General features: G+C 38.5%; 1 long non-coding RNA gene across 1 annotated transcript; it reads left to right on the forward strand.

Moving 5' to 3' along the window:
- The first annotated feature begins 7080 nt into the window (after window positions 1-7080).
- Window positions 7081-10124, forward strand: LOC139692371 (uncharacterized). The gene is made up of 3 exons (XR_011701746.1): window positions 7081-8317; window positions 8645-8816; window positions 9837-10124. It is a non-coding gene; the product is annotated as an uncharacterized lncRNA (long non-coding RNA).
- The last annotated feature ends 1440 nt before the right edge of the window (window positions 10125-11564 follow it).

The raw sequence follows: 11564 nt of genomic DNA on the forward strand, positions 1-11564 counted from the left end.
AATACCCATTTTTTCAAATTTTTTTTCTCTCTCAACAGTGTATTTTTTGTTATTTTATATTTTCACCAATGCATTAATTCCTTCTCCCAGCCTGCTAATTTATCAACATTACCAATCCTCCTCCTCCGCCCCCTCTTCCTACCTCAAACGATCCTTGCTTTCCTCCCTCCCTCCTCTTCCCCTCCGTCCAGAGCTATATATACTGTGTTTGACTTGTATTTTTACCTGATGATGTTATACCATAATGAAACCTAGGTCGTAATAAAAGTTTTTTATGTGGAAAGGCGAAGTATTTTAAATTTAATTTCAATATGAAGAATTTCCACCAAGTTAAGCCAGAAACTGTTTCATGTAACAAATATTATTATATTTAATGATTATTTAGGTAATTGGCCAACTCTTTACTTCTTCTGCTTGGAAAAAAATTGGTAAAATGTTATTTAATTGTTAATTCCTTGAGTGCAGTTGTTAAAATCAGTTTTCTGCCACTGCTTCATCTTTTCTCTCTCCTTATGCAATTGTACCATCGCAAAAAGGAATTTATCTTGAAATGGGGTTTCTGGTCTGAGCGATGCGTAACAACAGTGTTGCCACCATTCACATGGACTGTGTTTTATGGCGGGGGTTCGGTTTTCATTTGAATACCCCTCGTGTATAAATTGTAACTGAATATGAGGAATTATATAAAACCACATACCACTGCTTCTTTTGTTCACTGAAACTACTATCGAAAATGTAAGTGTGGATGTTTCATGAGTTCAGGCCCATCAGTCATCCCTGCCCATCTTGGAAGGCACTCGGGTAGGCGAGTCATTATTCTGATCCATTTTCTGCCTCTTGGGCCAAGGTTACAGCATGGGACCTCACCCATTTGTGCTGAAAGTGCTGTTTTCTGAAGCACGTCAAATTCTTCTACTACAGCATAATTTTTAAATGGATAGGTTAAAGACAGTTATTTTGCTCTTAACTGAATATATTCAGAAGTGTTCTGCTAATGCTAAATTAAATATTTTACTGTACAAAAAACTATCATTTTGTCCATGCTTAAGTATTTTAGAGGGATTTCTTTATTACAATGCCTAGTAGCTTAATTTCCACTCTATTCTTAGACAATCTATTAATAAGCAACTTATTATTTTTATTATCTGATATTTTATTGTAATATAATATTCGTGTCATATATATTACCCTTCCATTATAACCTTGATGTGGTGGAAGGGCTTGTGCGTTCCGATGACCCCTAGAGCTCTGCTGGTGGGAGTAATAATAATTGCTCCTGGTAGGGTCACCCTTGCCAGATAGGTCGAAGGTTAGGAGCCAGACGAAAGGGAGTCCATACAGCATCTGATCCTCAGTGAGGCGGCTGCAAAGGCTTCTGACCCCAGTGGGGTGGCCAGTAAGTGATGGTGTCACGTTAAAAACACTATTGAGGAAGGCAACGGGAAACCACCTCAATTAACATTCCCAAGATAAATATGATGGTCACTACAGAGAATATGAGCCCTGGCAACTACGGGGCTCAGCCCAATCGGCCGTGTGTCGTGCCCGGCAGCGGGGGAGGCAAGGCTCCCACAGTAGACATCCCACAAAAGCCTTGCAAGGGAAAACCAATAGCTGCAGGGCAGAAGAAGAAGACCAATTTAGTTGGAATAGAAACGTGGAATGTTAGGACAATGTTGAGGACAGGGAAATTGAAGAATGTTAAGCGAGAGATGGGAAGGGGAAATATAGATATTTTAGGTCTATGCTAGGTCAGATGGAAGAATAGGGGGGATTACTGGAGTGATAATTATAGAATAATATACAGTGGCTGGGACGAGAGCTAACAAGGGGTTGTCATAATATTAAATAAAGAGGTAGGAAGAAGCTTAGTTAACATAGAACAAGCAATGGATAGAACATTACTAGTAGAGATAAATGCAGAACCGACGAACGGTCATTGTTCAGGTATACATGCCACCGAGCAACCATTCGGAGGAAGAGGTAGATAGGATATACGATCAGTTAGAGGACATGATCGCGTGTGTTCCTGCAGGGAAACATTTGATAGTGCTGGGGTATTGGAATGCGACGGTAGGTGAAGGAAGAGATGGTGATGAGGTTGAAGTCTATGGTTTAGGCACGAGGAATGACCGCTTGGAGAAAGCAGTTGAGTTCTGTAGGAGACGGGGGTTAGTCATCACCAACACTTGGTTTAGACATCACAAAAGGCACAGGTATAAATGGAAAATGCCAGGTCACTCAGAAAGGTATCAGCTAGATGATATTCTGGTTAGGCGCAGGTTTAATAACAGTGTGATGAATTCGGACAGCTTCCTGGGAGCAGATGCAGACTCTGACCACAATATAGTTGTTATGAAATGTAGCGTCCATTTCAAAAAGATAAGGCAGGGGCGGCGAGTTAGAAAGTGGAATGTAGAAGCATTAAATGGATTGACAAGGAGGGATTATCAGCAGGCTGTAGAGAAAATCATGGAGGGCAGTAAAGAGCTGAGTACTATTGAAGAAAAATGGGAATGCATCAAGAAAGGGATATCGAAAGCCACAAAAGACACTATGGGAACCGTTAACGGGAAAATGACAAGGAAACCATAGATCATGGCTGAGATGATTAGAAAGATGGATGAGAGAAGAAAATGGAAGAATGTAAACACAGAATTAGGCAAAATGAAGTACCAAGAGTTAAATAATAAATTGAGATGGGCTACAAATAAAGAAAAAGAAGCATGGTGGAAAACGCAGTGCGAGGATATGGAAAGTTGGCAGAGGAAGGGTGAAATTGGTACGCTATACAGCAAGGTTAAATCACTATCGGGAAGTAAGAAAGAAATATCTATGCTAGCAGCTAGAGATAAGATGGGTGAGATGATAATTGACAAAGAAAAGATCCTAGAAAGATTGAAGGAATATATGGAAGCACTGTATGGTAAAGAACTTAGGCCAACAAGGTTAACCATGGAAAAGGAACATGACGTAGAGGATGATAGCTTAGGTCCACGCATACCCCGTTATAATAAAGGGCATTAAGGAAGATGAAATCAGATTAGGCTGTGGGGGTGGGCAACATTCCTGTGGAAGTGCTTAAAGGTTAAGGAAAATGTGGGAGGAAGAGTCTATATCGGCTAATTGGTAGCATCTAGGAAGAGGGAGTCTGCCCCAAAAATTTTGTGAGATCAGTGCTAGTTCCTATTCCAAACAAGGTAAAGGCTACATCATGTTAGGACTACGGAACAATGAGTTTGATATCCCACACAGCTAAAGTTTTTCTCAGGATCATCAACAAAAGTTTATAGAGTAGGGCACATGATTAATAAGGGGGTGATCAGTTTGGGTCAAGGAAGGGGAGAGGTACGCTTGATGCCATTGCAGTAATGAGATTATTAATTTAGAGGAATATAGAATACAATCAGGAAGTATTTGCCTGTTTCGTAGATTTTGAAAAAGCATTTGATAGCGTGAATTGGGAAAAACTAATGAGTATATTGCAGAAAATAGGAAAAGATTGGAAGGAAAAGTGGCTAATCCGCAACCTGTACATATCTCAGACTACTCAGGTGCGAGCGGCGAACAGGGAGTCCGGGTGGGGTCAGTGTTAGGAAGAGGTGTAAGGCAGGGTTGCCCAGTATCACCGTTGCTGTTCAACGTGTATGTATGAGGAATTGATTAAAGAGGCATAGGAAGAACTGGAGGTAGGAATGAAAGTCGTCGCAAAATTCGTAAAATCAGAGTTAGGTGTGATGATGACCAAGCGCTAGTTTGTCAGTCAGCCACAGGGTCAAGCATTGCTGAATGAATTGAAATTCAGTGCGACAGATGTGGCATGAGAATCAATATTAATAAAAACGGTTGTGAGATGTTCTAGGAAGAAAAAGGCTAAGGTAAATATTAAAATAAGAGGGCAAAAACTAGAGCAGGTGAAACAGTTTGCGTATCTAGGAAGTGTTTTGGATCAACACGGTCAAAGGAGTGGGGATGGAAGGAGAAGAATTGCGCTAGGCAATAAGGCTTTCACAAGGAGGGAGTTGATGACAGGGGCATTGAGGAAGGATATTAAGGAAAGACTCGTCAAGACTTTGATATGGAGCCTAGCCATGTGCGGCACGGAAATATGGTCATTGAAGGAGGAGGATAGGTGTAGATTGGAGGCTTTTGAATTGAGGGTGAGGAGAATAATGGACCGAAAGGAAAACAAGTGAGGCAGTACTTGGTATGGTGGGCAAAGAGAGGGGATTGTTGGGGGAAATCTTATGGAGGCAGGAAAAATGGAATCAAGGGTGTATTGACTGGCAGTAGGATTCTGAAAACTGTGATAGAGGGCAGAATATTAGGCAAACGAGGAAAGGGCAGGAACAGGATAGGGATGTTGGACGGGAGGAAGGAAGTACTCAGGGATGAAGAGGGACCTGATGTAGAGTATGTTGCTTGATTTTGTGTTTTGTTAAGAGTCACAAAATATTTATTTGGTTGTTGTTGTGGCCATCGAAAAACTTACCTTAGTTAGTTGGATATTACTTTATCATGATAATATATATGATAATTAACTTCTAATTTTGTTTTTTAGCCATCAAATTGTTTTGTGATTTCAGAATCAAATGCAAGATCAGCCAGCAAGTTCAGATCCTCTAGATATATTACTAAGTGATGGTTTGCACATTGGTGATGTAACAATGTGAGCCATATATGCATATCTGTGATTATGTGCATACTGACTTACTATCAATTTTGTTGTTGGAAAATATATATTTTACAATAAAGTGTTTTGATAATGATTATTCTCCATATTCTATTGAACTTTGAATATTTTCATCTGTTAAAAATATTTGCCGGATGTAGGGGGGCATTTGATAACGGAGAGACCACTTCATTTGAGAATAATTCATATTTCATTATCCTGATTTATTCAGGAAGGGCCTGCGGGAATGTTTTTCATTTTAATAGCAGTGCCTGCTTTGCAAAGAGATATAACTCAATCATGTCATTGCAGGCAAAATCCAAAACAAGTATCATTTTTCAGAAACAAGGATAAACAGTTTTGTTTACCTTTCTGACATAAAATCATCTTATGAGAAGGCATCCACTATGTCTATGCTTTTGCGATGCTATGAACTTCATAGCATTGAAATAAAGTGAATTACAGTTCCAAGGATTTTAAAGTTCAGGTATGATTCTATGACTAGTCCATTTGCTGGATATGCATCAATTTACGTTTTTACGACAGTGACCTGAAAAGTTCTCAGCTGATGATAAATATGAAAATCCAGGTTTTCAAAAAAGTTGTACTTTTCAAAATAAATGCTATAATATTGATACATGTCATCCAGTGGTGTTCGAGTTCCATTATCCCATCTCCATAGTGTTCTTCCGGAAGTGCTGCAAATTACCCGTCTACAGTGGCAATCACTTCTCGATTGGATAAAAAATGTTGACTAGCAAGGGAACTATAACTAGAGTTTGTGTAATTCCAAGGAAGTTGAATCCAGGGAAGAGAGGGGATGTTCCAGCAATTCATAGCCCTAACCTCTACTTTTCTGATTGCCAAAGCACTTAAGCGAGCAGGTGCAATGTCCTGATAGAAATCAATTGTTTTCCTTCGCAAGCTGCACTGCTTTCCAAATTTTGCATCCAGTATCAGTAGATGATAAGAAAAATACTCTCCAGTTGTTGTTTTTCCTTAATCAACATAGATGATCAACAGGGTTCCTTTTGAATCCCAAAAGACTGATGCTAAGACCATTCCTGCCAATCTTCGCATAGGAACCGGTCACTCTATTGCATGGATTTTTGTTTCAATTCTGATTTTTGATGTCAAATCCATGATTCATTCATTGTCACATTTGAACAAAGAAATCGCTGTAGTTTTTCCCGAAGTTCATCAAGCACTGCTTGGAAAGTGTAGGTAGAATGTAGTTTTGATTCACAGTGAGTATGGGTGGCACTCATATTCCATCATGCTTTTTTACTCATGCAAAATATAGCCGACACATTCTTTTCATAACCCTAGAGTATTAGCAATTTCCCACGCCTTTGTATACCAAATTTCCAAAATCATATTGTTGACTTTTTTTATGACTTCTGGTTTGCTTGCACTTTCCAGACATCCTTCTTGTGGATCATCTTGGAGGCTTTCACGGCCATATTTAAACTGCAATCAATTCTTTTGTGGTGGAAAATGAAGGAGAAAGAGTCCCTATGCACATTCACAATCTTCGAATGAATTTTGGTCGGCATCAAACCTTTTTTTACTACAAAGTATTTTATCACTACACAATGCTCATTCTTTTCGTTTTCTAATAACATACGCACTACATTTGATTCAAATGACTCCCTACAGCGTACAATAATTAAGAAAAGTCTGCCAACATGGAACCTCAACCTGGTGGAAGACTTTCGAGAAATATTCATCAAGCTGATACATCAATATCAGGCATCGTTCATTATGGCCTGGAAACTTGGCCGTTGCAACAAAGGGATGGGTATATATTTGAGTATTTTTAGATGGAGGCAGAGATGAGAATGGATGGTCAGAAGGTATGCAAATTGAAAAATGTATAACTATGGCGTTTGGTGGTATGTAAATTTATTCTGGGAGATTTAATAGTAGAGTAGCGTGAATTTCCATCAAAAACTACATTAACCAGCAGACTAACATTAACCATAAACCACTAATTGCATTGAAAATTATTTGACAACTGCCCTAAATTGTAAGACTCGGTCACAATCAACATTGTGAAACACCAATGAATATTCAGAAAGTGGCACTCCTGTCTTAGGTACCACTCAAATCCAAACGCCTAATCTGGAATCCCTAATCCAACTAACATTTACACAGACTTGTGTATACTGGCGGACGTTGGTGCTGATCAAACTGACAGCAATATAATTAAAGGAGGTGCATAGTGAGCTATTATGAATTCAGCGGGGATATTCATACTAAAAATATGGATAGTTCAAATGTATTTATTGGTGTGGCATATCTTTTTCAGTCACTAGTAGGAAAAATTTTAAGAATTTATTTCACATCCAAGTTTGAATTTCAACCAGTTTTCAAGCAAACAAGTAATGTGTATCACATTTGGTCCCGGGGAATTTTATCTTTAAAAAAATAAGCCTCACACGAAAATTGTAAAAAATTGTCCTGTTTGGAATAATAGGAAGATCCAAGTTAACAGAAAAGGGTTTTCGAAATTTGGGGGTCGTCGTAATTTCGACGCTTAAATGAAATATTTCTGATTATTGGAGAACGTCATCGAAGATATTTTGCAAGAAGTAGGGGATTAGTTTTATCTTGCTTGGACAAGTTTACCTTGCAGTTAAAACTACTATTCAAATTTAGGAGACGAAATTCCAGTTGGTCATTGCGCATGCGCGATTGCACATGATAGGAGTGACCGAGAGTGTTTTGAGAACAGCGCCATTACTCTAATCGGCTTCCTCGTTAAAAGATTTGTATCGCAACACCGTTTGTGGCCGCATCATAATGTTGGCACATTCTTCATCTGTGATGGCAGTTATCCTGGGTCTGATTATCTCGGTTATTGGTTTGCTTGTGGTAGGAAAAATTTAAAGAATTTATTTCACATCCAAGTTTGAATTTCAACCAGTTTTCAGGCATACAAGTAATGCGTATCACATTTGGTCCCGGGGAATTTTATCTTTAAAAAAATAAGCCTCACACGAAAATTGTAAAAAATTGTCCTGTTTGGAATAATAGGAAGATCCAAGTTAACAGAAAAGGGTTTTCGAAATTTGGGGGTCGTCGTAATTTCGACGCTTAAATGAAATATTTCTGATTATTGGAGAACGTCATCGAAGATATTTTGCAAGAAGTAGGGGATTAGTTTTATCTTGCTTGGACAAGTTTACCTTGCAGTTAAAACTACTATTCAAATTTAGGAGACGAAATTCCAGTTGGTCATTGCGCATGCGCGATTGCACATGATAGGAGTGACCGAGAGTGTTTTGAGAACAGCGCCATTACTCTAATCGGCTTCCTCGTTAAAAGATTTGTATCGCAACACCGTTTGTGGCCGCATCATAATGTTGGCACATTCTTCATCTGTGATGGCAGTTATCCTGGGTCTGATTATCTCGGTTATTGGTTTGCTTGTGGTAGGAAAAATTTAAAGAATTTATTTCACATCCAAGTTTGAATTTCAACCAGTTTTCAGGCATACAAGTAATGCGTATCACATTTGGTCCCGGGGAATTTTATCTTTAAAAAAATAAGCCTCACACGAAAATTGTAAAAAATTGTCCTGTTTGGAATAATAGGAAGATCCAAGTTAACAGAAAAGGGCGTGACATCTTTCCTGTCCCGGTAAGGTTTTAAGTTATTCACTAAAACATTTTCGAGTTTTCGTTTGCTACTCTCCAACGATTTGGGGTTGGTAAAGTCGTGAAATGTGTAGGTAAATAATTGTATATTTTGAATAAAATCAATGTATTGACATACTCTTAGGTATTCCAGTTTATCCTAACGTGTGTTCGCTGCAATATTTATGAGTCTTAACGTTCTGCGTAAAATAATTGAGGTTCATTGGAAGTTGACTGACATATGGTTACGCTGGTGCCATCACCGTTGAAGTTCTCATAAATTTGTTTTCTTTAGTAATCTGATGTTGTCAATGAATCAATTGCCTTACAGATATGATGCAAAGAAGAACTGGTGGGAAGCGAATCCGTATGGATGAGCCTCCTCCCCCAGAGTATGATTCCTCTCTTCCTCTTGGTGATGGTGTAATTGATGGTCTTGAGCAGCCGTATTCGCCTTACACCCCCTATTGAAATCAACCAGAGTTTCCGCGTTCGCAGAGAGGGTGAGGCCTTTCTCCATATTTAGACCAAAAAATGGAATCCCATGTCTCTCAATGGCAATGTTTGCCTAGGATTTCTTTTTTACAGATACGGATGATTAGTTGGAGTACCATAAGTTAGTTTCTCGGTCAATGTTTATTATGCTTTTTCTTGCCTTAATGTTCAATATTACTCCTATCCCTGGTGTTTTTTGCTCTTTTCGAGGTTCTTGAGCCAACTAAGCAAGTTTCAAAAGTTAATGGATGTACCATTGTAATGAACGGCTAATCGTTTGTCGTGCCCAGATCTATTTTTGGAGCAAATGCCACGAAAACTCGTGTACCAAAATGCTTCACTCTTGGTGAATGCATAGTGACAGAAATCGTTGTATTTTTTAATTCCTTTGGTTGTTTATGCCCTGGTTTTATGTCTAAGGTATTGCCAGCAGAAAAAATTCTGGAATATATCATCTATATGGGATGCTGGGCAGCCAGCAGTAATGCCACTTATCTAACCGGAAGGTGTCATCTTTTTATAATACATTAGATCATGAAGTTAAGGGATGTATCTTTGTAAGCCATTGTTTGAAATGTTTCACTTCAGTGGGCGGGACAGATTGATAGTAAAAGACGAATTTTGAAGGGTGAACTCGGACCTTAATGTACATTCTTTGGTGTGTATTTTTAATAGTAGGCCAATGCCAAAATCAGTTCATCTCCACCTACTTATCTCGTCCATAGCAATTTACACACCTTACCTTACTTATTTTTGGCCTCTCATCCTTCCCTTTCAACAATCATTAGCCTTACCCGGGATCCCATTGAAGGCTAAAGATTTGAAAACTCTGAAATTGTTGCATTGTGATGCACATATTGAGGATGACTCCGTTATAAGTTAGTCTCGTGGCATATCCCGCGGTTTTTTGGATTATAATTTTCTTGCGACTGATAGGTGACAAATGCCTTGAGAGGTTGTTAAAGGGTGACCTGAAATTTTAGCTGGTATTAAAAATTAAGTTCCTTGTTTTCTTCTTTCATTATCAGGTGCCAGAATTTCAAGGAATGAGCAGTCTGGAATAGAAGTCTAAATCAATTAGGCATTTTTTCTGATCAGTGCATCTATAAATTTTATACAATGAGAGCAATACTTTTATGGTCATCGTTATGATACACTTAACTGCCAGGGTTCAGGTGAAGGACCTGGTGAAAAATTTTGAAAATGAAGATTTTTTATATTTATCGACGTAATTTTAATCATTTTCCATGTTAAGAGAAACGGCAAGAAACAGTAATTGATGTCAATAATGCAATAAAGACAAATGATTTTGAAAATGTGGCATTTTTTATTGGAATACCCTAGTGCTTCGACGAAGCCTTTTGTAAAAAAGTTAATCATTTCCAGGAGGATACATGGGAGACTTATTTGTGGTGTACCCCATGAAATATGGCTACAATTGCCTGTAAACTTGATCCATAGTTTTTACTTGTCCATCAGTGTCTTCTCTGGACTAATCAGTTTACCTAGAATAAGCCAAAGTCTATTTTGAACTTTTCTCACGAGTTAATGCTGTCTTAGTAATGAAATGTTGATCCATTTTTCTTAACCTAGTGGGAGCCCATGTTGTTAAACCGCCCCTGCATGGTTCAAACCATGATAGGGATAATCATTCTACAATTTAAATACTTGTATTTTTCTAAATCGTATGCCATCTGAGAAAAATGTTTTGTTGCCCGACTCTAAATAGGTTTGATAAAATTCAGTCATCAGATCATGTGATATGTTGCACCCCAGGGGGACTAGTTTTTATGACTTGGATAATACACTTCTAGTTTAAAAAGGCCACGCATGGTGAAACCCTAAATAAAGATTTTGAAATGAAATTAAGTGCAAAATTGATGAAACAAATATTATTATATTTTATGATTATTTAGGTAATTGGCCAATTCTTTACTTCTTCTGCATCGAAAAAAATTGGTAAAACGTTATTTAATTGTTAATTCCTTGAGTGCAGTAGTTAAAATCAGTCTCAATACCCGTTGTTCAGCATCATAAAACGGATTGCGGTGAACAATTGGTATAGAGAAGTGTTAATTTATCTTTACACCAAGAAACTATCCCGTTTAGCTAAGTTAGCCTTGTATATTTCTCCCACATCTGCAGAAAACCAGCCTCAGTGGCGGAGATTTCCTTTTCTTGGCCACTTGTCATTAAATGTACAAAGATTCCTCCCAAAAGAAAAGGTGAGACCGGCCTTCTACAATAAATCTAAATTAATCAACCTGTTATGCCCCACAAAGGACCAATTTAAACCTATACACAAGAGTGGGGTGTACAAACTCCTCTGCAAAGACTGTAACCGGATTTACATAGGCCAGACGGGAAGGAGATTTGTACGAGAATAAAGGAGCACCGAGCATGCTTTAGAAAAAACATCTCCACGTCACTCTTTGCCAAACATCTGAGAGACTGTGGTCACAGTAGCGATTTCATCCCTGAAATCCTGCACTTACAGAAGAAAGGCCACCGCCTCGATGTGCTGGAGCTATAAGAAATACTTCACGTGGATTATGGAGGAGAGGTTTTGACCAACGAATTTCTTTACCATACGCGTTCCCCATTATTGTATTTTCCTCGCCCATCTGCCAACTAAACTGACACCAAGCAAAGCCTCTTCAACAATGAATTACCTCCTCCCAGCCTGCTACTTAATCACCTAATTACCCAGTGCCGTTGGAATACCCATTTTTTCAAATTTTTTTCTCTCTCAACAG

Source organism: Hetaerina americana, unplaced genomic scaffold, assembly GCF_022747635.1.
Source record: "Hetaerina americana unplaced genomic scaffold, ioHetAmer1.1.p SCAF_4, whole genome shotgun sequence".
NCBI classification, from domain to species: domain Eukaryota; kingdom Metazoa; phylum Arthropoda; class Insecta; order Odonata; family Calopterygidae; genus Hetaerina; species Hetaerina americana.